Here is a 24,896-nt window from a genome sequence, read left to right as displayed (position 1 = left end):
TTAATTCAAGAGTTCAACACTTGTATATTGTTATGAATCAGACCACATTCAACTGCTCCAAGGTTCAGTTGTTGGGTGCCTGTGTGAGTTATCTATGATAGAACAATTAATCACAACTACTTTTGGTTGCCACAGTGCTTGAAATATTAACTATTAATCAATTAAACCATYAAAAATCTACTCTGCCTCCAATTTATACCGTTCAGACAACCTCAGGTCCTGCCCACCTAGCAGCAGTCCAGGAATTCCTCACTTCCCTTGATCCCAGTCCATGAGGAGCAGAGCAGTTTGAAATCTTCCCCAGACTGGGATCGAGGGCTTTCCATCCTTTGGAGGGGATTGTGAAGCTCCAGGACACCCAATTCCAGYAATTCTGCTGATTCTTCTTTCTTTCCATAAAGCACAAGGAGAAGTGGTCTCCTTGAAGTGGAGAAGTGGAGCTATCGATGAAAATAATGCCCATATCAACATGGGATGAGCAAGGTGTGGGCAGAGGGGGAATAAATTGTTCCAATCAGCTGGAATGGCACCAGTTTTCCCAGTTGCCYCAGGAGGGGATCTCAGTGAGCCCTGGCTAATCTGGGGCAGCTCAGTGACTGCAAAAGGAAAGCCACATTTCCCTTTTTTGCTCCAGGACTCTCCTGATGAGACTTGCCAGCAAACTGAAAAAGGATCCTCTTGATTTTTGACTCGTCTGTCACCCGAAGCGAGTCTGAATTTTCCTCCTCGCTCTCACCTCTGGCAGTGTCATTCCTGCTACGTGAAACATGCAATCATAAATCACTTGTCTGCATCACAGRTCACACAGTTGTGCAGTGGCAGCTTCCTCACACCTGCACTTTTGCTTTTCTCCTCAGACCTCAGCAAGAGGGGCACTGAGAGCTGAGATTGGCACTGCAGGAACAGCAGCCTCAGAAAATTCCATGGAAATAATCCAAAATAATCTTTGGAATTCATTTAATGTTATATCCTTATCACCCAGGCTGAGGTAACATCATCAAAATTAGTTCTGAGGAGTTCTGGGATGAAGACAGGGAAGTTTTTTTCCTAATTATTGGCAAATGACCACAGTTTGCACTGAAACCTTTGTTCTGCCTAAATTATACACAATTTTTCATGTCTGAAATCCCACTCTGGTGGGATCTCTATCCTGGTTCCATGAGAGTGAAAATGAGGGGTTTTCACTCTAAAACAGTTCCTGCTCTTCAAAATCTTGAAGACCTAACTGGATAGCCACAGTAGATCAGTGCAGTTAAAAAAAAAAAAAAAAATTCCTTGATCACGCATTATTTATTAATTTAAGATGCTCTGACTGTTGGTGCACAGATGGACAAAATAAATTTCTGAAATATATTCAGAAAACACTGAAGCAGAGCTGCCAGAGGGGCAGGCTCTGACTGAATCCTCACTCCAGAAACCAAAGCCTTTCTTCCAAGTGAGCACAGGCGGTGTGGAAGTGCAGGAGTTCACACTGCAAACTTCTGCAGAGTGAACTATTTTGGCAGAGATACTACAAGGAATCAAAAAAAACAACCCCAAAACACGCAGCTCATTAGCCTAGAAGAAAAAATCTTGTGTCTGTTTACACAGTTAACCACACACCTGTACCTCAGAAACAYGAGACAACTGATGGGGAAAGGGGAGGGCACTGACATCTTTATTTTCCTCCGCACCAGGTGCAGCCAGCTCTGTAATATTTTTTTTTCCAGCCACTATTTTGACTCGGTGCCACTGTTGGCCTCCTGTACCTGCAGAACAGCCCCTGCAGGGAACGAGTCCAAAACATGCCCATGCTCCCTGCTGCAGCAAAATCCACTCTTASCCGGAGCCCTGGCGGGTGCAGACACAAGGCAGCCAAATTCCCAGCCCGTCCTTAGGCAGCTGCAGCTCCTGCAAGTCACAGAAAGAAAAAAACGCTCAGTTTTGTATTAATTTTTTGTATCAATTCGTTTTTCTCACAGGTTATACTTAATTTTATAGCGCTGCCAGTTTATGTTGTATTTTTATAGGATGTAAATGTGGCATTAAGGAAATTTGTCACAATAAAACATGGAGGTAGGGGACAGAGATGAAGGGTGTCCCATCTCTTTGCCCCCTAAAACTAAAGTATAATMCAGTAAAATCAAGTACAAAACAAAATTTGCATTAATTGCAGCAAATTTGTGTGCCTGGCTTTACCGATTGTTTGATAATTCCTGGGCAAATGGAGAAGAAAAGAAGGGCACATACAGAATAATTTAAAGAATAAATAAATAAAGGATAAATACATAAAGAATACAGAAAGAAAGAAAGAAAGAAAGAAAGAAAGAAAGAAAGAAAGAAAGAAAGAAAGAAAGAAAGAAAGAAAGAAAGAAGGACATATACAGAATAAATTAAGAATAAAGAATAAATAAATAAAGAATAAATACATAAAAAAAAAATACATAAAAATAAATAAATAAGTAAATAAATAAATAAATAGGGGCATATGCAGAATAAATTAAGAATAAAGAATAAAGAATAAATAAATAAAGAATAAATAAATAGAGAATAAATTAAGTTTATGTCATAATAAATTTCTCTGTATCATGAGAATGACACTTCTGTGAATGAGAAGAATAAAGAAAGAAAGAATAAATAAAGAATAAATAAATAAATAGGGACACATACAAAATAAATTAAGACTAAAGAATACATAAATAAAGAATAAATAAATAGAGAATAAATTAAGTTTATGTAATAATAAATTTCTTTGCATCATGAGAATGACATTTCTGTGAATGAGAAGAATAAATAAATAAAGATTAAATAAATAAAGAAGGGGCATATACAGAATAAGAATAAAGAAAAAAAAATAAAGAAAGAATAAATAAATTAAGTTTATATCATAATAAATTTCCTTGTATCATGAGAATGACAGAAAATGTTGCTTCACAGGCATGTGAGCAAAAACATGACATCTCCTACAGCAATGCTGATTGTGTGGGACCAGCCATGGAATCATGGAATTGTTTAGGYTGGCAAAGATCTTTAGGATCATGGACCCCAACCATTAACCCAGCACTGCCAAAGCCACCACTAACCCACGTCCCCAAGTGCCACATCCACACATTTCAAACCCCCCAGGGATGGGGACTCCACCACTGATGACATTTCCAGGTGTTTTTCCTGAGATCTGATCTTCCTGAGGCTGCACCCATCCCTTCCTCCAGACCACTGATGAAGATACGAAACTGGACTGGCCCCAGCTCTGAGCACCACTGGGTGACCACTGGGTGACCACTGGGTGACCACTGGGTGACCACTGGGTGACCACTGGGTGACCACTGGTGACCATTGGGTGACCACTGGTGAGCAGCCCCAGCTGGGTGTGGAATTCCATCCACCACCATTCCCTGGGCTCCAGCCAGTGTTTTACCAGCAGTGCACCCATCCAAGGCATTTTCCCCGGGAGAATCCTGTGGGAAGTGGTGTCCAAGCCTTTCCTAAAGCTCAGGAAGTCTCACCCCAGCCTCTCCCTCACCCACTGACCGTGGACAGGAGGAGATCAGGTTGGTCAGGCAGGACCTGCCTGTGGTGGCCCTGTGCCAAATGTGCAGGATCACCCTGCTGTCCCATGTGGTGACATTCCAGAGGGTCTGCTCCACCTGAGGCTGGCCCTGAGGTCAGCCTGGCAGCCCTRCCATTCCCTGATTCCCCTTCAGATCCTCCYTGGAGGTGGCTGTCACGTTTGCTCACCTCCAAAGCTGCTGGTGAATGATGGAAAGTGGCTCTGGGAGCATTTCCATCTCTCCCTTCGTGTCCCTGGCTGGATCCAGGCTCTTCCTCATCTGTTGTCACTGTGCTTCCCTCTACATCCAATAAAGGATGSAGATTCTCCTTCTCTCTTCCTTTTTTACTGATGTGTTTATAGGAGCAGTTTTATTGTCTTWACAGTGGCCAGGTTAAGTTCCAGCTGGACTTTGGCTCTTCTGATTTGGGATAGTAAAATCATCGGTGCTGGCCATGAATAAATCAAATTTATTTCTCTATTGCTCTTGAATTCACTTCTTCTCTTYAGTGACAGTGTGACACGAAATCATCCAGGATTTACTGGATAATAATGTGAAACTCTTTTAAGRAAGTTTATTTTGCCACACAGTACCAGGACAGCACAAAAGTCATGAATGAACGATTTATCATGGAATCATGAAATTATTTGGGTTGAAACTATAAAARATGATCTTGTTCCAACCCCCTGCCATGAGCAGAGACACCTTTCACTGGAACAGGTTGCTCAGGGTTTTATAAACTCTTCTGCCCAGGTAGCAGTGGGTGGAGCTGGACTGGGCTGCTCAGAGGGATTTTATGGCATTGCACCAGCACAGAGKATTKATATCATTTTTATTTCTTTAATCTKACTGCATTCAACCCCACGGAGCAGAGAAAGTCAAGTTTAGGAGCTCAGATYTTCATTGGGAAAGGGGTATTTATTATTCTTAGGCAGTGATTAACGTGAACTCTGAGTTAGTTTATAAATATGACGAGTCTCTAATTTGCACAACAAGTAGAGTAATAAAGATTAGAGGAAAGAACTCGAGAGGGAGGGAGAGAAACCTCCATATCTAACTCTAGCRCACTCTAATTACAATTGTCTCACAACAAAATCTTTCAGGAGTCAGGATGTTTCAATTTAAGATTTAAAAACACCCAGGTGCCGTGTAGACCACAAGAGTGCAAAGAATTATCCAACCCATACAACAGCAGAGCACCTGGTTTTCCTTTAAATCTTACTCAGGTTATTTTTTCATCATGAAAGAAGCGCCTGCATCTTTGGCAGTTGTAAAAATATCATGCATGGCACCACCTGCCAGACTAATAACAATAATTAGAAATGTAATAAACTGTTCATTGGCAAGGGAACAAATTGTCTTATCCTTTGAAAGTCACACTGGCCCCGGGCAATTCCTCACAGACATTGGCCACTGATGTCACAAGAGCTGGAGTGAAAAGCACACAGTGCAGAAAAACAACAGAGGAGGGCAGTGAGAAAGGGAAAAAAAAACCCACTGACAAAGACATTTGAGCAATGTGGAGTAGCTGCAGAGTGTTCCCATTTTACTGAATAAACCATTAAAAATTCAGGACTAAGAGAGAGTTGGAGATGGGGGAGAACTGMTCCTGTTGCCTCCTATGGAGCTTCACAGACCAGAGCCTTTGGAGAATCACATGAACTCAAAATTAAGATGAAACATTTTAAACTGAATTCAGAATGAAAACCTCAGGGTGGCAATTACTTCCTTTTTATCCTCCTTAAGCCTTTTCATCTTTTGTACGATGATTTTTCATGAAATAATTAGGATCTTTCACAACACACTTCGYGCTGAACACCTTCCAAAGTGGGTTACTCTGACTCTTGTATCTCGGACACTTAATTTTCAATCTGGCAATCTGAGATCAATATTTCATTCTCACTGAAGCTCCTCTAAGTGCTGAAGCAATCTTGGTTTGTCTGCCAGATGGGCAATAATGACCTGTTCGGGATTTTTACCTCCCATCATAACTCTCCATTTGAACAAACCACAAAATTTCACGTTGCCTGTTTTCCAAGAGCGTGTTTAAAAATCATCCTCGGCAATAAAAACGTGGTTTTGTATTTTCACAACCTTATAATGTTTATGCCCTATCTTCCATGCAATGATTTTTAGCTCTAAAAATCCATTGCCAGCCTCTAAAATGTAAAAGCCATCCARAAATGTGTGCACATTAAATATTTGCCTTCCTCATGCGTGTTCTGGACTACAAGCAAGAGAACACAGCGACCGTTTCTGCACTCTCAGAGGACTGGAGAGAAGAAAATCAAGCCATAAACGCTGCCTAAGCACTTCTTTCTGAGGCTTCTGATGATTTCACAGTCCCAGCAAGTCATCTAGGAGGGGCCCATGCCAGGCAGCAGCCTGCTTTTGTTCTTTGCTTTGTACTCAGAAGGGAGGGACATTGCTGAGGTACAACACTCCGGGTATTTACATGATTCACTCCTTCTTTCATTGAATCATTTGCTCGTTTCTAAGATAATACCTCCGGGATGATTTCAGGGTTTTGGTGTTTTYCACTATTGGGTGTGAAGGTGAAGATGAAGGGAGGGTGGTCCAAGCAAGATGGGAAAATGGTTTGTGCAGGATGGGGAGAAGCTGGGAATTCTGATGGTTCCAAAGTCCAGGAGCTGGGAGATCAGCTCAGAACCTGACTATAGCCAGCTACAACTCCACAACCTTCCTGCTGAACATGCTGCTTGCTCCCCCAAATCCAGCCACTGCTCTAGTCTGTGTCAAATTATTCATCCCAGGCTGCTTTTCCATCATAATCGCTTAGGAAACCCCAAAATGTGTCAGTCCTTTTTAATATCCCAGCTCAGCCCATCCCAATTTTCCTCTCTATTTCAAAACCAGGCTGGTAGGATTTGAGAGAACACCTTGGAGAGGTGATGACCCCACACCTGCCAGTTTTACCTATAAATCCTGCAGATATAACCGTATTCTCTTTACAAGCTCAAAAAAAAAAATTAAAAAAAAATAAAAAAAAAAAAATCCCATTTCAGCCTGGTTTAGTGTTTGGGTAAGGCTTGGAATGAGATGATTTTTAAGGTCTCTTCCAACCCAAACCATCCAGGTTCTCTGTAACTCAAGGACTGAATTCRASTTGTAYTCCCAAACCAGTTTTTCTGCAACACAGCGCAGCTCTGACGATGCGTCAGAATTTYTCCCATTGATACTTTGGAAAGCTTGGGAAAAACATTCCCCCAAATCCTCTGCAAGTGGAGAAACACGAAAAGGGCGTGCATGTGTTGGCACAGGCTGCTCGTGGAGCGCTGCAGTCAGGAACATCCAAGCACACTCCAAGAAAGAAAGAAGACAGACCAGTTGTTCTGGTTATTAGACATGGTTAAGGGGCTAAAAAAAAAAAAAGAAAAGAAAAAGAAAAGAAAAGAAACACCAAACCAACACACACACACACGTTTCTGCCAAGCCAGTTATAAGAAGATAATCATGTGCTAGTCTAAGCCTCTGGCAGGAGTAAARCACTGTTAGCTGTCTTCTGGCTGGCTAAATATTAATCATCCTGTTTAGAACCAATYATGTCACTAACTGGAGAGAAACTTGGTTAAAGGTTGTGGTACCAAGAAGGTTTTAGTGTTTTATCTCTAGCTGAAGGGTTCCCCCTACTTCTACAGAAAATACATTGAGCAAGGGAAAGTCCAGATCAGTATTCCTAAATTCATACATTTTTTGAAAGGGATTTAGGAGGTTCTGCAAGCTGAGGATGTGGAGAAACATTCCAAAGTTCAAACAAGATTCTCTTCAGCTGCTGTAAAGGAACAGTGCAAGAGCACCCTGTGTTCCATCTTGGAGTGCTGTGAATTGCAAACATTTCCATTTGAACCMCAAAACAACATCTTATTCACAAATTAATTCTCATCCTGAGCTCTGCCACAGCTCCAGAAATGATGCTGCAGCAGTAGGACATCAACAAGGAGGAACAGACAAAAAAAAAAAGCCCCAAGAACTAAAAGCTGCACATTATTGGGAGAAGGTGTGGGTTATTCAACACCTCTGAAATCACCACTCGGCCTAAAATAAAAATGAAAAGAAAATTAAAAAGCAGGCCTCAGAAGCAAGWGGATGAAGTCATGGATGAGTGATCTTTTCCTGCTCATGCCCGAGTGGCCAAACCTGCAGTGCTATTCAGCATCATGAGTGTGACAGGATGGGGCTGGGGACACTCCTGCGGTTCAAAGGTCTCCAGTGGAGATCCACATGTTCTCCAAACTGCCACAGTCCCTCAGGGCCTCAAAAGCAGGAGGCAGCAGCATTCTCCTTAGAATCTCCTGTGCTCTGACCTTGTGAAAGTCCTGCTCAGATAGGGGAGCCTGGAAGTGATGAGACAGAGGATCAACCTCTCCCTCTCCCAATACCAGCACTGTTGTTGGGGTTCCATCATTTTGTTGTCACACTGACCACATTSTTCTGCATCCCTGACTTTGACATTSATCAAATTCCCGWGCTCTGGAAGCTGATGTGAGGTTGGCTTTCTCCTTTTCATGCCATGGCACCAAAACTCCCCCGACAGCCTTGCTCTGTGCAGCTCTGTGATGTTGGAAACAGCCTGGCAGCCAAAAATGCAGAAGCCATGAGACCAAACAAACAAAGAGAGCCTGCCAAGCTACCACTCAGCCAGCAGCTGCAGGCTAGGAAAGCCTGCTCCCTTTCTGTTAACCTCGCAACAAAAAAAAAATATAAAGGGAAAAAAAATCACAAAAGGCTTTTTTCTGAAGTGCAGTGTCAACAGAAAAGGGAAAGTTGACAGAATGCTGCCAGCTCCTCGCTAATTACRTTCTGTGAGGAGAGAAGGAGGTTTRTGATCTGTCACAGGGCATTCCAACCTGAGTCTGAGGTCTGGAATTTTGTATTTCTACAGTGATCAGCTCCAAGGAGGGATGGGAATTCCTCCCCGAGGACAGGAGAAGGATCCACGTCCACCTAGATCCAGATCTACCCCGGAACKATGCAGGATCCTGATAGTCATAAGGACCAAATAATTAACCACCAGACAAAATAAACCCGTGAGGGCAATCAGAGATTATTACTCCCAATTATTAGCCCAATCTCTCTCTCTCCAATTAATTATCTCCCTGCTGCATTGACAGCTGCACACGAGCAGCGGTGTTGTCAAAAAGGCAAACCAAAACCCAGTGCTGGTGACACAATGGCTGCACCACAGGTCCAGATCACCCTCCTGAATTTCACCTGGAGCACAAAAGGCACACAGTCAAGTCTAACACCATGTCTGGAGCTCACCCTCATTGCTAAAATAACAAAATAACACCTTGCMCTGGCTGCCACATTGCTCCTCATGCTGGGTTTTATGGGCAAGGCAAAATCACCGGCCGGGAAATGATATTTCGTGTGTAATGACGGCTCTTTGTGTTTTAATTTCACATCGAACAATTAGCAAACAGAAAGTTCTGCAAATGCCAACAAAAGAGCATTTTATGGGAGTGCCAGGCTTGGAGGCTGCAATTCAGAGCTCCCTGGTGAATTTTATCGTTCACTCTTCCAGCTTGCAGATCCTTCATAAAAAATAACAATATGTAATATACTCCATAACATCTGGGCAAAAACAGATGTATTTTGCCAAAAGAAGAGGGGATGAGAWTTATACTCTCTTAAATCCCTGGAATTGCTCAAATCCAGGTTGGAASAGCCTGGTTYAGTGGAAGAYTGCRGGACAGGATGGGTTTTAAGRTCCCTTCCAGCCCAAACCACCCTCRATTCAGTGAAATATCTGGAACRCTGGCATTGCCAAGTTCCCTTTAACCAATGTGCTTTTCTAAACACATAAAACTGACAGATAAATGCACTTGTGATCACTTCTGAGGGGCAGGAATGGACTGAAGCGTATGTAGGTTAAACCAAGGTGTGTATTCCCTAGGGATATCTCAGAAGATAAAAAGCAAGCCCTGACTACTATTTAAAGGCAGCCCAGCAGACGGTTAAAGTTACACCCAGGTGTGTCTTCCCTCGGGTGATCCCAAGGGAGAGATGCTGGGCCACTTTTCCTATTTAATGGTGGCAGAATAGCTGGTTAGATTACGTCTAAAGTCACTTTGTGAGCTTATCATCCAAATGTTAGGATTCAAAAATTGTGAGCCTACAAAGCTRTTTATGATAACGAATGGTGCTGCCATCACTGCATGATAAAATATAAACAATGTATTAAAAATGAGCAATTATCCCGCTGCTAAATTAAGTAGGAATATTTAATCAAAGGGATTAATTTATGCCTTGGCTGGGCAAAGAGTGAAGTTCATAGGGAGAGCTCCTCGCTGACAAATTTCCAGATCAACAAGACTGTTCTTGCCTATCATARATTGGATAAATAGCAGAAGGGGTTTATAATGAGGTCAGCAGTGCCTTTCCTTGTGAAGAAATTGTAGAATATTTAATGTTAAAATGGATCAAACGTTCCAAATTGCACACAAACTGTCATTCACAGCTTTGAGCTCAGCTTATCCATCTCCTTTGGAAAGCACCAGCCCAGGGAAAACTTTTGAGACACAAATCCAACTGTGGAAAACGAGGATAACAACATTTTTCCAACTTCCAGTGACTCCATATTCCCAGGATGMCAAAAGGCAGCACTACAGGAAGCAGATCCTGCAGGATGACTCCCCCTAAATGAGGGAAACAAACAGGGAAATAAACAGGGAAAAGGATYCTGAGCTGCTCATTCTGGACATACCCCAAAAACCCCACACCAGGTCACTCAGGCTGTCATTTCTCTTCCTTCCCCAGTGCTTCCTGCAAGGAAGAACCAAACAATCCTCCCACTTTGGTCACGTTCACTGGGCAGCTGAGCCCTCATGGAAGAAGAAAGGAACTCTTTCTACCTGCTGACATTGTCACCTCAGACAAAAGACACAGCCAGACACCACTGAATTGGTTCCACTGACTCGCATGTTGAATATTTACTTTGCARCTTTGATGGCTGCAAATTTTAATTCTTTCCCCCCCCCTCAAAATTAAATATCAGATTAGGGAACAGAATTTAACAGTTTAGCATAGCTGCCAGTACAACAAATCAACAACTCAGACTTCACTTTTTTTTTATCTCTCCCAGACCAAGGAGAGATATAAAGTTATCACATTACAGTAGTTTAGTCTGGATCTGACAAAACCAAGGTTGTTCTGATGCAAACATCTCGATCTCTCCTGTTCTTTGGCTTCACCTCCTGCAGAACAAACTATTTTAAACAAAACTCTGTGAGGAGAAAGARAATACTGACTTTAAATGCCACAAAACTCTTTTTGCCACTCAAAAGGAGAGACTTCATGAAGCAGCGTTGTTGGGTGGGCTGTGTTTCTTTACATCCACAAAAACGGGTGTTGGCCCAAGGCTGTGACACACTTTGGTGAGAGACAGCAAAATCTGCAGCAAATTCTGCCACCCTGCTTTCCTCTAGGTATTTCCTCCTGATAGTTATCCCGGGAAAGAGGAGATAACGCTCTCCAGTCTGTGGTTCACTTTCATTCAGGCTCTTATCTCTGCGCTGTGATCGACCTGTGAGTGCAGCTCAAGCAAACACACCCACCGAGGTGGTGCAAAAACATGCAGGACAGAGGGACCAGAAACAGCCTGGCTGCAGCAGCTGCACCCCAAGAACCTGGGGAGACAGCCTGACTTTGGTTCTGTGCTCTGACTGACACAAAAACCATCTCGGATTTGTCTGACCCAGCCATCACGGGGAGAATCAGGAATTAAAGGCAGCGCAGAATCTGGGAATAATTAAAGAAAGATGTGGAGTGCAGTCCCAGCCATCTCAGAACCTTCCCTGCCAGCCTGAGACATGTAACTCTGAGGAACATCAAACGTGAAAGTCCTTGGAAAAGACAAGTCATTACCCAGAGTTATCTTTGGGATCTTCCAGACAGGGAAGAATTCATCCACCAACAYTCCATGCCCACATCTCCACAAGATCCAGCAGATTAATTGAACAAAGTCCTCATTTCTACTGTCAGAAGTCTCTGATAGATTTAATAAAATCAAACTGGCAAACTCCTGGTAGGAAATAATTCATCACAGGTGAAAACGTGGATTTGCCTCCTCCTGTTTTTGTGGCATGTGGATGCCCTGGCAGAGATTTTCTGTCCCAAATCAGTGTCAAATATACTCCAACAGCTGTCACAAAAAAAAAACACCTCATGAATAGCATGAACTTAGCATGAATTTAAATACATCCTCCAGAGCAGAGAGGGAATTTTTATCAAAGTTTCAATACCTTGTTGAGTATCTAACCATAATCGTGGGAGATAAACATGGGTGTACCTATACAATGACCTGGGGGCCACAGAGATGTTTCTACTGTTTTGTGGAATGACGATAATTATATTTAGCACCCATTCAGGCCTTTTCATCTTCAAAGCRCTTTACAAACATTAATTAATCCCCACAACACCCTATGAGGTAGGTGAGTGTTATTACAGTAGGTGTGATCAGGGGACTGGAGAGTGTGCCCAAAGCCAGGCAAGGGCAGCAGGAACACACGCTCCTGCAACTGCACATTTCAATTCCTGTTCCTCCCTACAAAAAAAAAAAAAAAATTCTCCACATAAATATATCTGTGCCCCACAATAACCCCCTCCTCTGATTGAGTCCTGGTTTTATGGCTGTGCTAAGGAACTCTGGTTTTGGGAAGGAATAAAGTCTCGAGTGTGCTGGTTTTGTAGTGTTCCCCCGATGCCTTAAACAGTGCAAGATGTTTTGACATTCCAACGTGGAGCCACGGCTCCTTTCCATGCTGAGATCAGGGTGAATAAATGCAAGAAAGGCACTTATTTCTGGGAGCTGGAGGCTTTGGGATCCTCTGGCAAACTCCATGCCAGGAAAGAGTGTTTTTAATAACCACAGGTGGATAATAGGCTTGCAAAACACGGTAACAGATGGGTATTTTAAATCCAAAGGAAAACAGAGAGGTGGAGAAGGAGCGCTCCCTTTGCAGACAGTTAGAGCTCARTACCTGCCCAACTTCTCTGAAGAATTACCAAGAGAACAAGGGGAAGAAAAAAAAAAAATGCAGCTTAGTCATATTTGTATTCTTATTAAATGCAGGACTGCCTGAGGCGAGCAAGAGCTGATATCATAATTATTGGCTTGCCCAGCCAGCTGCCTTCTCTCACCTGATGTAAGATCAGATCTTTCCAGCCTTTGGAGCCTCCGTACCTCTGAGCCTCCCCTCTCTCTGCAGGGCTGTTTGAATGACCTAATCCTGTCCTGGAGCAGCACCACGCCGTTGTGCTTCGCTAGAAAGGTAAGAGGAAACCTCTGACAGCTCCGTGCAGGTTTTTTAGAAGTGAGCCGTGAAAGCCAAACGGAAGGGGGAGCAGAGCTCTCCTGCCTTGGCTCCTCTATTTAATGTGAAGTCCCTGGGGCTGACTTTGAAGAACTCCAGGCTGAGGGAAGGGGAAGGTCAGCACCTCCATCCCGTTCCTCGGYGCCTGCTGTAGGTATTTATCAGCCACCAGCGCGGAGGAGAAGGAGAAGGAGCCAAGGAAACACCAGGTAAGATCATGGATCCATTGGCACTGGGAGGAAAGGAAGATTGGAGGTGACTTCCCAAAGGAAAAGAGATCTTTTTTCTTGTGTAGGGTGCAGCTAAAGCAAATTCTTCTGCTCCATAATTGTAAAGAAAGCTGGAAGTGTAAAAAAGAAAAAAAAAACCAAAGAGGGGAATGAAACAACAACCCAAGAAAAGCATTTGTGAAAAAAATATAGGAAACCTCATGTCTCACCTATTCTGAAGAGATTTGTATCAAACTTTTTCCAGTGGTGAATCAAAACTTTGGGAAGTTCTGTATTTTTGTAACCAAGCTTGTTTTTACTGCTGCTTTAAATCTGGTTCTTCTGCCTCATGTGTTTCGTAGTAGAGGATGAGAACTTTGTTTAGATTTATTCCTGTATGGAAAGGTGACTGAAATGACATCCAGAGAGAAGCCAGGACGTGTTAARTGCGGGAAAGACTGAATATGAGTGCTGCAAATAGAAACTTATTTCTTATTTCTTAACATGCAGGGGAAATATGTAATTTTCTTTTCACTTTTTAGTTTCAGACTGTTGGATTTCCAATGAGAAAGGGACTGTTTGTGTTACAAACACAATAATTATCAAACCTATAAATAACAACCGTCTGTCATTCAACTCTTGACCCTCCTGCCTTACTGAACAGCAGATTAAATCTTGGGGAATTGGATTTTATTCTAKAAATGTTTTGATTTGGTTTATCAGGATCATATTTTTTTAATTTGAGTACTACATGGGCTATGCTGAACTGGATGAGTTTTAGGCTGAAATTGTAGATATTTTGTTAACAATTAATTTTGGGCATAAAAGAAAAAAAAAGTTGGATATCTTGAGTATATTTCTGAAGGAGGAAAGGATTTTGAGGTTTTCTGTCAGCCAGGTATGATATATGAAGCCAAAATACACAATTAAAGCAGATTTTTGATCCTGGTGAGGGGAGATGGGCGCTGGCAGGAGTAGAATTAATGTAAATGAAATAATCTGAGCTTCAAATGTAAAAACAGAGTGTGAGAAAGACCTGCCTTGTACGTGAGCACAGATTCTGGTGGGATATTGCTGAATTCCTGGATGTTACTGSAGCCACGTGCCAGGAGTCAGCTCAGTACTCTGGGGAGCAAATGGAAATATCTGTGAAATGCCACTGTGGTAGGTGCAGCACGGGAACCTGCCAGGAACACATAAAACATTGTTATTACTGCAGGAGGAAAGTGTAGGGAGAGGGAAGATCCACCTACACGAAGTAAAGTCCTTCTAATCCTGGTGACAACAAGCTTTCCTTTTTTAGGACAATAGTTGGCAGCTCAGGTACAGAGGATAACGAGAAAAATATATTTAAAAATAATTTTTAAATATCTTTTCAATGCTATTGCAGAGCATCTACGTTGTAAACAGAAATTTTTTTTTAAATGTAATTGTTTAAGATTTCTGGAAATTAAACATTAACCACAACAACAATATTCTAATATTTCTGGCCACAAAACTACAGATATTTAACACAAGAAGTGGTGTCATGCAGAACTACTTTCAAGCATGAAATCACTCCCATAACCTGATTTCATRGGCTGGTAAATGACCAAGGACAGGGAGGGAGTGATGAGGCCTCCAAAAAAATCTGAAACAGAAAAAATATTGCAAATTGAGGGCAAATAAGCAAAAGAAAATTGCAATTTTTTGCAAATAAGCAAAAAAAAATTGATAATTGATTTATGTTAAAACCAAAATGATCCTTTGGTTACAGCCCAAAGTGGCCACAGACGGATTGGAAGGCAGAAGTTCTGTGTTAGTCCATGCAGTAAATTTTAAAAGGAATAAAATTGCAAATAAACCCAAACAAAATAAAAAACAAAAAATTAAAAGAACCCCACATGTCTTTACCCTTTAAAGAGCAGGCACTCAAAGCACTGAGTTGCATAATGAAGGATTTTTACATGTGCTGCTCTGTCCTGCTTGCAAACCAAACAATTACACATGCAAAGCGCTCCAGCCTGGCTCCTGCAGGAGCTCTGGAGTGTTGGAAAATCAGGAAAAGTTGTTTTGGATGTGGCACAGGTGAAGCCACAGCTGGGGGGGTCTGTGTCCATAAGCCACAGGAAATGGGGAAATGTGGGAATGGGGAAATGCAGAAATGGGAACATGGAAATGGGGAAATGGGGAAATGGGGAAATGTGGAAACGTGGAAATGGGGAAATGGGGAAATGTGGAAAGGGGGAAATGCAGAAATGGGAACATGGAAATGGGGAAATGTGGAAATGTGGAACATGGAAATGGGGAAATGTGGAAATGCAGAAATGGGGAAATGCAGAAATGGGAACATGGAAATGGGGAAATGTGGAAATATGGAAAGGGGAAAATGGGGAAATGGGGAAATGTGGAAAGGGGGAAATAGGAAACGTGGAAACGTGGAAATGTGGAAATGTGGAAATGTGGAAATGTGGAAAGGGGGAAATGGGGAAGGGGAAAAATAGGAAATGTGGAAATGGGGAAATGGGAACATGGAAATGTGGAAATGTGGAAATGGGAACATGGAAATGTGGAAATGTGGAAATGGGAACATGGAAATGTGGAAATGTGGAAATGCGTAAATGGGGAAATAGGGAATTGTGGAAATGTGGATGATTCCCAGCAGAGAGGATTTGTTGGTGCTGGCCTTGCCCTTCCTTGCTCCTCAGACAGCCCCCGCTCTGAAATGTGGGTCGAACACACCTCTCTGCTCTCCTGCACCCCAAAAATCATTAGCTCCAAAGGCAAAGAGATTAATTAGGGAGATAACAAAGATTAGGAGAGAGCTACAAATCACATCCTCCTCTTCTGCCTCTGTGACTCTACCCAAGGAATACTTCTGGTTGTTAATATTTGGAAGCAGGGTGGGAATTTTCACAGCTCTGCAAGGCTGAGAGAGGCTGAGATGCCCTGAGAAAATCCCAACCTGCTTCAGTGGAAAGTTTAAGGGTTTAAGGTCCATTCCAACCYRAATTATTCCATGGATCCCTGGGTCAGGATCAGAACTCTGCTCTCCCTCCTGAGCCACTCTGGGATCGATGCCCTCATGTGCTGCCAACCAGAAGATGCTGCTTGGATTGGAAACAAAAAGCAAAATCTTGGCCAGTCCTATTGATCRGGGACATTTGGCCACTTCCAATAGGATTAGAGCAAAAATTGACTCTTCTGTTGCATTTCAGACATAAATCCAAGTAGTGCCTTCATTAACACATCCTCTGCTACTTTCCCAGCTGCCTCCTCACCCCTCAGACAAACATTTTGGGATTTTTGCCATTGTATTTTAAAATCAGTGAAGTCCTGGACAATACTGCCCATTTTGGGTTTGTTTTTTTTTCGCCCATCTTGTGCACCCAAAATCTCCTGAGATAACTGACAGTGGTTGTTTCCACCATGCTAAGAAGTTGAATCCCCTGGCTACAACCCAGAGCTCTGTTTTTGCTGAGTTTTTTGCCAAAAAACTCCACTCTTTTGCAAAAAAAACCTGTCCCCATTCCCCAGGGGACTATATGTCACTATTCTTCCTTCAAACAGCAATTAGAAGAGCCCACACAGAACCATAAAATCACAGAATGGTTTGGATTGGAAGGSACCTTAAAGCTCATCTTGTTCCATGGGCAGGGACACCTTCCACTAGACCAGGCTGCTCCRAGCCCCATCCATATTCCAAACARCTGTGACAGAATATATTATCCTTTATTTTATTCAGCATGCAAGGGCTTAGAGACATCTGGTTTGGTTTCTCTTTTTGCATTCTATAAACAGAATAATGATACATAAGGCCATTATGTGCCTTTTTACCTAAATTCCCCACATTTTCAAATGAAAATTCATTCTCTGGGCCCTGCTGAATGCTGCTGRGGACTGGAGGGAGCTGCTAAACRTGTGGTTAGCACAAAGTGATCCCCRTGGAGCCTTCACAAATCCCAGCAGTGCCTTTTGAGGCTCRGTAAACAGATGTAAAATCATTTTTAAGATGCTTGGATGAGACTGCAATCCAGAGCGTTATTATCTCCCTGCCGGTGAAGTGCTCAGAAATGAATGAAGCTCAGGAGGGTGAGGTTCCATCRCCATCAGAGTCATGTAATGAAGCTGAACATGCTGTCATTTCAACCCAATTTGTTTCCCTCTGTACTGCTGCCTCACCAGTTTGTTAGAGCCTCTCAAAGGAGCTCATCCAGTGTCAGCTTACAACTTCCACACCTATCCCGTGCTTTACTCCTGGAATGGGCAGGTATCCCTGCCCTGCAAACTCTTAACTGCTGGTTCAACAGACCTGCCAGGACAGGTCCCTGCAACATTCCCCTCTGTGGGCAAATGGTAGGATGCCAGAAATATTAGACAGGAACCTGTTCTCCCAGGAATGCAAGTAATTCATAGAAGGAAATAATTTACTATTTTCCCAGCTGGAATAATTAAACAGCGAGGCAGTGTCCTCCCGAGCTGCTGTGAAGAGCGAGTAAAAGGGGAGGGAAAAAAGAGCTGGAATRTCCTTCAGTATAAATTCTCTTCTAGACTAAACCACCTTAATTCTGTCAGTCTTTCCTCATAAGCCAGAATTTCCAGGGCTCTGACCATTGTCCTTTCTCTTCTATGGACTTCAAACTGGAAGGCAGYGCTTTGAAACGCAGTGACCAAAATCCCAAACCTTCAGCTGACATCTGACCACGAGGATTTGCCTTCCCAGGTCTCACAGAACACATTTCTGCCAGCACCTACACCCTGYTCCATTATGCCACGATGATTGTGGCTGATTTGGGCTCAGCCTGGAACCCTTTAAAACCTCAAAACCCTGCAGAATTTCTGCCTTGTCCCTTCTCCTCCCTCTCTGGCTGCAGGGTTTGTTATTCCTGCCTGGATGCCAAGCTCAGTTACTACCAAGCTGCATTTTGCTTTCTTCAGATCATTTTCTCTGGCTCCTTTTGAATATTAATCCTGCCCTCCACATACATAGGCAAAGCCTCCAGATGTCTCCAAGTTTGATTAGAGCTCCTCTCTGCAGCCTTTCACTCGAGTGATTAGTGAAAATACCAGCTAGTGTCAAGCTCTTGAAGAAATCCTTGCCAAACACCATTTCATTCTGACAGCAGCCAGTCACTAACMACCCCTAATTCTCTTTTCCACCCAGCTTTACCTCCTCTCTCAGCTGGATTTTTATCTCAAATACCTTTTCTTAGCTTGCCTATGAGAACATCCCAGGCAGCAGCAGAGAAGCCTCTCTAATACCCAACTGTATAATCTGCATTGTTCTCTCCTTGCAAAGCCAAAATCCAGGGAAACTCCACTGGCAGGACAATTCCTCCTTAGCAAATCCATAACAGCTTCCAGTTTTTCCTCTTTTTTTTCCCATCCTTACTTTGGAGGGCTTAAAATTTTTTCCTTTTCTGTGAGTTCAAGCTAAATCTGCCACCTCACCCTTTCTAATTTGAGGACAGGGAGTGATTTTCCTCCTTTCAGTCTGGTGAATCCACTCGTACCTTCAGACCTGCAGCTTTGCAGTAATTTCAGCTGATTCTCTAAAATTCACCAGCACGAAATTAATTGGGGCCACTGAACCTGGAGACCTCAAAAAGCCTCAGCCCTGTCCTCTGGGAGGTGAGAACACAGGTATTCTTCCACRGATGAGATCACAGGCAAACATCATTAATATTCCACAATTTCTCATCCTCTGACTTGGCAATGCCCCGTTAGTTTTCCACTGTGCTTTAAGGTCAGTAATTAATGTTTGCCCTACTTTTCCACCCAGGAATAGATTTGGGATGGGTTTTTTTTTTTTTTTCTTTGAAATGCAGAGTGTCTAGAGAGCACCTGTTCCAGCCCATGGATTTGGGGTCAGCTTTGTGACACCYGGATTCTGTTTTGGGAACATGCAACCAGTGTTGTTGCCCAACATCTTTTATAAGAACCTTTCAAAGCACTGAAAAATTACAAACCAGGACCAACTTTTCCAAGATTAGCCACTCATGCAAAGTAGTTTTTTAAGGGGGGATAATCTACAGTCTTATGTGGTTTTGAGAAATAATACCACTTATTTAAATCTGTGGAAATTTAATGTTCATGGATATATATATATTTAATGCCCAGCACACAGCAGAAAAGACCTGTAGTCACATGGAAAAGCTCTCTGCTTCACAAAAAAAACCATTCAATGATTAAAACACTCTAGAATTCTTCAAAGAAAAAAAAGATTTTTGCCCATCCTCACAGAGGTGAGAGTGCCCTGCAGCTCAGTGTTCAGCAAACTGAGCAGCTAAAATCCAGCATAATTTTTCCTCTCTTTTCCATCTCTGAATCTACAAAAACAGAACAGGAAACTGTTTTGAACAGGCAAAATAAGTCRGATTTATCCATGCACCAATGTGCAGAAAGGCTCAACAGGACTGCAGAAGAGGCTACGAAATTTGGTTTAAAATGATGACATTCCTCAGTGTTGAAAGCCCCACAGAAAAAAAGCTATTTTAACAAATATATTTAACAAAAATAGTAAAAGATCAGATATACAGGAATTGAAGATTATACCACATGTAAAGATACTCAAAAATTAATTGAGAAAGAAAGGCAAAGTGGAATTTAAGAGAGAATGAGAATGTGGAATTTGTAAACACTGGAAGAGAAGGTAGGAAGCATCAGGAGTGAAGTCCATAAATTTAACAACATGGATAATCAAATCTAACATTAAATTCTGAAAAATAAGCATGTGATGCATCTATGATTACTTGCCTGAGGTTTGATAAGAACCAAGTTGGGAGATTCTTGTAAGAATCAAGTTTTTATCTTTATTTCATAACTACCAATACCAACATCTGCATTCTCAATAAAATAAAAATTGCAATTCTTGCCCACTCCGCATTCCAGCAGCACCGAGTATCCCAAAAAAAAAAGAAAAAAGAGAAAAATGCAGCAGGGATCAAAATAAGAAAAGTGACAACTGGCATTATTTAATTTAGAGAGAGAGAAGGAAAAGAAGACTGTAAGAAAACCAAATGAGAGAAGCCAAAAGAATTCCTTTAGCCTGGTTGAGCGAGTTTGGTGTTGGGTTCATTAGAGATGTTAATATCCAAACATCATGCACGGGGTTTGGAACAGGCACAGAGCCTGCATTTCCCTGACTGAAGGAACCAGGCACGTGCTTTATATTTTTTAGCTGTTTTCATGTTCTTGTGTCCATTTAAACCCAGCTGAGCAGGGCCAGATCTTCTCCAGAAATCCCTCCCAGCCTCAATTTTGGGACTCTGAATTTCTCCACTGATATTTTCTGCTGTTCTGYAGATATTGGTATGAATTGGAGACAAAAACTTTTTTTTWAAGTTTTTTKAAAKACATATTTAAACTCTGCTCTAAAGGCTCCCAGCCACAGATGAAAATGGTTTTTGACCATAGAGTGAAATCTGCTGCAGGAAACTTCTGCCACAAAAAAATAATGTTGAAAAAGAAGGCAAATGATGAGGTTGCTTCCAAGCAGAATTTTATGCTTCTTCAACAGCAAAGAGTAGATAAACTGACAAAAAAAAACCTTCACATAAAAATTCCTGTAACACAGACTCAGATAAAACTCACCCCAAGCCCAAATCTCYTTGGCTATAAAATACATTTCCCACTTTACAACTGATAAGCTGCCACAATTAAAATGATTTTTTTTAAATTTTAAAAATTTTTTCAAAAGAAAAAAAAATGCTGGGTTTGACAGGAAAAAATATTAAATCAGAGGGTGTAAATATGTGAATGCAAAAGGTCTAAAATAAAAACATGCTCTTTAATTTTAAATTTATTCATTAATTCATGAATAAACACTGACAAAGTCTCTTTGTTCAGGTTCCTACTTTCCCATGTTGACATCTTTTTTTCTCCTACTGAATCCATAACTTTGTTCTGGTTTTGCATCACTCTACAATGGCCAAAATACTATAATATTATAAATTTAGTCCTCTAGTTGTTCAGAAAGTCCAAGAAAGCAAAACCACTGGAAYGAGTGAAAATTGTGTTACCCACAGAGATCTGTTAGTCAAAGTGTTGAGCTGCTGCCATTTTCAAACTTGATAAAGATTTATGAGGGTTTATAAAATCTAAATATATATTAAAATATCAATTCTGTTTCTTTCTCCTAAAAGAAAATTGCATGTCAGAGGACCTCGTCAGCAATAATACAAAACTGTATTTCTAGTCCCTCGATGAATATTCTTTATCAGCTGTGCTTTCTGTGTTGAAAACAAACACCTATAAAAAGTTTCATTTGCATTCTTTTTTATGCATAAGAAAACAGAATCGCTTTTGTAATAGGTTTAGTTTTATGTCTTGGCCTTTAATGTGGTAATCCCCTTAGAKCAGTTAATTATGTTTTATGTATCACTGAAATTTAATATTTTAACAGAAGAAATGAGAGTAGTTTCAACCTCTTTAGAGCCAGCTGCTCCCAAAAATTTGAGATTCCATTACAATAATCGAGTTAATTTTCACATTAAGGAGAAAATGGAAAAAATCCCTGTTTAGAGGGGGAATGAGATTCCCAGAAAGAATCTCTTTGGCTTCATAAACTGCACAGTGATACAGGAAAACGCAGGACTTATATGATTCTGAATTAATTTTAACCTTTTTCCTGCTTCTAATTTTCATCTCTATTAAGAATTTTGTCACAGCTTCAAGGTCTTGTACACAATTCAATATTTTTATTTAAAAAAATGTTCCCTCAACAGAACAAGGACTGTTTATTCAGACTCTATTGCAAAACTGTTTTTGCACACAAGGTTTAGGGACGTTTGCTGTTTCTGCAAAATTCCTTTATTTAAGAGTGTTATTAGCTCAGGTTTTGTGGTGAAATAAATCCCTTTTTTTTCTTTTTTTGCTTTCCTATAAATGAGAGCTGTTCACAAAATCATAGAACTGAATCCTCCTTATCAAGCGTGACCTTTGCATTTTCTAGTTTATTTTTTTTCATTCACACTTTGCCAGAAGATATTTTAATTAGCCACGATTTGGGATAGATAAAAAAAAAGCAGATTTGTTGTCTCAATTACAACATAGTGGACATTCTTGCCCTGAAGGGATTCATGCAAAAAGACTGAATTTGTAATTTGTTAAGAAACAGAAAAGCAAATATGGTCTTTTGAACACAAACAGAGCTCTTGAAATAGGTTATTGCTTCAGATTTTCATTTTAAAAAGTCAAGATTTTTAAGCATGGAAAAGACTTCCATCATGCTCTCCATTTCTTAGCTGCTCTCTTGATAAAATCCTTCAGAGATTGAAGCCCTGAAGAGGTTCATGTATCCCTTGAAGAAGGGTCTGCACATCATAAATTTGGGCATTTTTCCCTCTGTGGTTTTGCTGAGGAAAATTTAAAATTAATAAAAGTCCACMCTAGATAAAGAAATTTTGCAAAAGCTTTGCAACAAACATTTAAACCATGCTGGCTTGAGCAATGTGTTTTCAAACACTCAAGAATGAAGAGAATATGGGAAAGAAACTCAGCTCTGTTTTGCTTTTCTTTTAAGAGAAACAGCTTTCACAACGAATTTTACCAAAAGACTTAAAATAGATGARGAATAAAATTAAATYAAATTAAAAACYGAAGAGAAATTAAAAACCAAACAGCTGTTCTTGGTTCCTTTTGCTGCTCACAGCGAGGGCACGGAGTTGATGAGACAGAAATAGGCTCAAGGAATAAATTAGGTATTGGGAAAACGGGTGGGTGTAGCAGAGGTGTGAGTGCTTGGGAAGTGAGCAGGGAAAAGGGGAAGAACCAGCCTTGGACATTTGGCAGAGAAGGGAGAGAAGGGTAATTTTGTGAAGGAATGATATGGCCACAACTGAAAGGTTTTACAGACTCTCGTGCTGGTCTTGCATCTCATAATTGTAAATACAGATGTATTTACAATAATACAATAAGCTGTGCCTATTTCATATTTTCTCTCATTTCCCCCACCCTAGGAATTTCCTTTGTACTTATATTAACAGCAAATATTAAGTTTTATTTATTAACAACAAATATTAAGTTTTCCTGTAAACCAAATCCTTCCTGGGGAATTTGATGCCTTCATACACGACCTTAGTTTTGTCCACAATATAAAATCCTCTTTTCCTCCCTCACTTCTTTTAGTCTTCCTAATTTCAAGTCTCTTGTATCTCATCTCCTTCCCAGCAGTTATTCCTCCCTAAAGGATTAACATATTTCTATGTTACTCATTTTGCAAAACAATGTCAGGCCATATTTTCCCATAAGGTTCTTTAATCTCCAAACCRTCCCTCATTTATTCCTCAGCCTGTCTGTCTCGTGCTTTCCCTGGAATTCCAAAGGCAAAATTTTAAATTACAAAACCGAGTTCTCAACTTGATGCTGGAGTGGGAATGACTTTGTAATTTTGGGGGGGAAGGGAGACAAGAGTGGTTTTGGGGTTTTTTTTCACCCCCAATTTTATTCTGTCTCTCCTTTTTCCTAAAGAAATGTTTGCTCCTGTAAATTCTGGAATTATATCACCTTTTACGCTGCAGAGAATTCATGGCACTGAAATGTGAAATATTCAGTGGGGTTTTGTGTTTGAAACAGTGTGCAGTGCTCATGGTAGGGAAAAATGTCCATTCCTGAAAGAAAACAAAGTCTCAGATCAGTATCTAATTTCCAGCAGTGGAAAAGACTCAATTCCCGAGGAAAATCTCAGGAACAGCAGCCACAGTTTGCAAGTCACAGGTGCAGAATTGCAGCCCTGGTTTGGTTAACAATGTTTTTTCACTCCTCTTTAACCTGCAAGGTTAAATGCCCCGTCACTGAACCTCATCATGTCTTTTTGCTGTTCCTCCCACTTCATCTTCATCATAACTGCTCAGAACAAGCTGAAATTTTGTCGTGGAGCTTTTTYCAGCTCTTTTTCCAGCTTGTCTGTGAATGTTTAAAGCCCCACAAAATCTCAGCATCACCCCAGCACCAGTGACCTCCTTCCCCAWGAAAACCTTTCTCTTCCATTTTCTATTTTAACCAAATATTCATCCACACGAAGATTTTTTTTTTCTGCCTATATCCAGGATTTCAGTGGATATTTAGTTCCTTTAAAGCAAACCATCAGCCCAGTTTCCCCAGTAAACCTTAAACTCAAAATCTAGTATTGACCACTGGGAAAATAATTAAAAAAATAATAAAAAAAAAAACCACTGTGGCTCTGTGGACAGGAAGGTTCTCGCTAGTACTGGAAGGTGAGGAATAAATATCATTCTCCATGACCTGTTCCTCCATCTTTCCTGCTTTATATGCACCATTTCTCATGCATGCCTAGGAATAGGTGTCAGCAGAACACATCACTCCCCATCAGCTGCGCTCCTGTGAGTTGCTGGATTAGCTACTGCTTGGTAGGTGGATGCTGAAAGACCTTTGATCTTTTGAAGTCAGAGCAGCTTTAGTCTTGGGGTTTGGGTGGATTTTTTTTTTTTTTCTTTTTCAGTGATTTCACCCAAAAAATAAATGTTTGAAGCAGTGCTGCATTGCTGGCTGCATACACTGTTTTTTCTTCACTGAGAGGGTTAGAGTCTTGTGTAAACCACACTGTACAGCCCAAAGTAAACATGTAAAACRTGTCCAAGCTGCAGTTTGAGCTGATTCCGTTTAATTCCATGTAAAACCAAGARAATCTGTTCCAGTCAACACTGCAGCTTTGCCTAATGGCATTAAGAATTCTAAACAGGTGAAATTCTACATGTTTACACGTATTGTAGTCTGACATTTCCAAAGAAAAACGTAAAAAAACCTTTAGTTAAACAGTCCCTGAACTTGGTTTTTTGTGTCTCTGATGTTTCTGCACTGAGCACATCCCTGAGCACATCCTT

The 24,896-nt window shown here is 41.1% G+C and overlaps 1 protein-coding gene across 3 annotated transcripts in view; it reads left to right on the top strand.

Annotated features, from left to right (window-relative positions):
* The first annotated feature begins 12,483 nt into the window (after positions 1-12,483).
* Positions 12,484-24,896, top strand: part of FOXN1 (forkhead box N1) — a 36,825-nt gene continuing 24,412 nt past the window's right edge. The window contains exon 1 of one of the 3 annotated variants that reach the window (XM_057372040.1): positions 12,484-12,823. The gene's annotated coding sequence lies outside the window, so the exon portion shown is untranslated. The other 2 variants (XM_057372042.1, XM_057372041.1) reach the window with 2 other exon arrangements.

The sequence above is a fragment of the Malurus melanocephalus genome, unplaced genomic scaffold, assembly GCF_030028575.1.
Source record: "Malurus melanocephalus ecotype Western Australia unplaced genomic scaffold, MMel_1.1 scaffold_162, whole genome shotgun sequence".
Taxonomy (NCBI): Eukaryota; Metazoa; Chordata; class Aves; order Passeriformes; family Maluridae; genus Malurus; species Malurus melanocephalus.
Note: the sequence above shows the minus strand (reverse complement) of the source record. Positions and strands in the feature narration are given on the sequence as shown.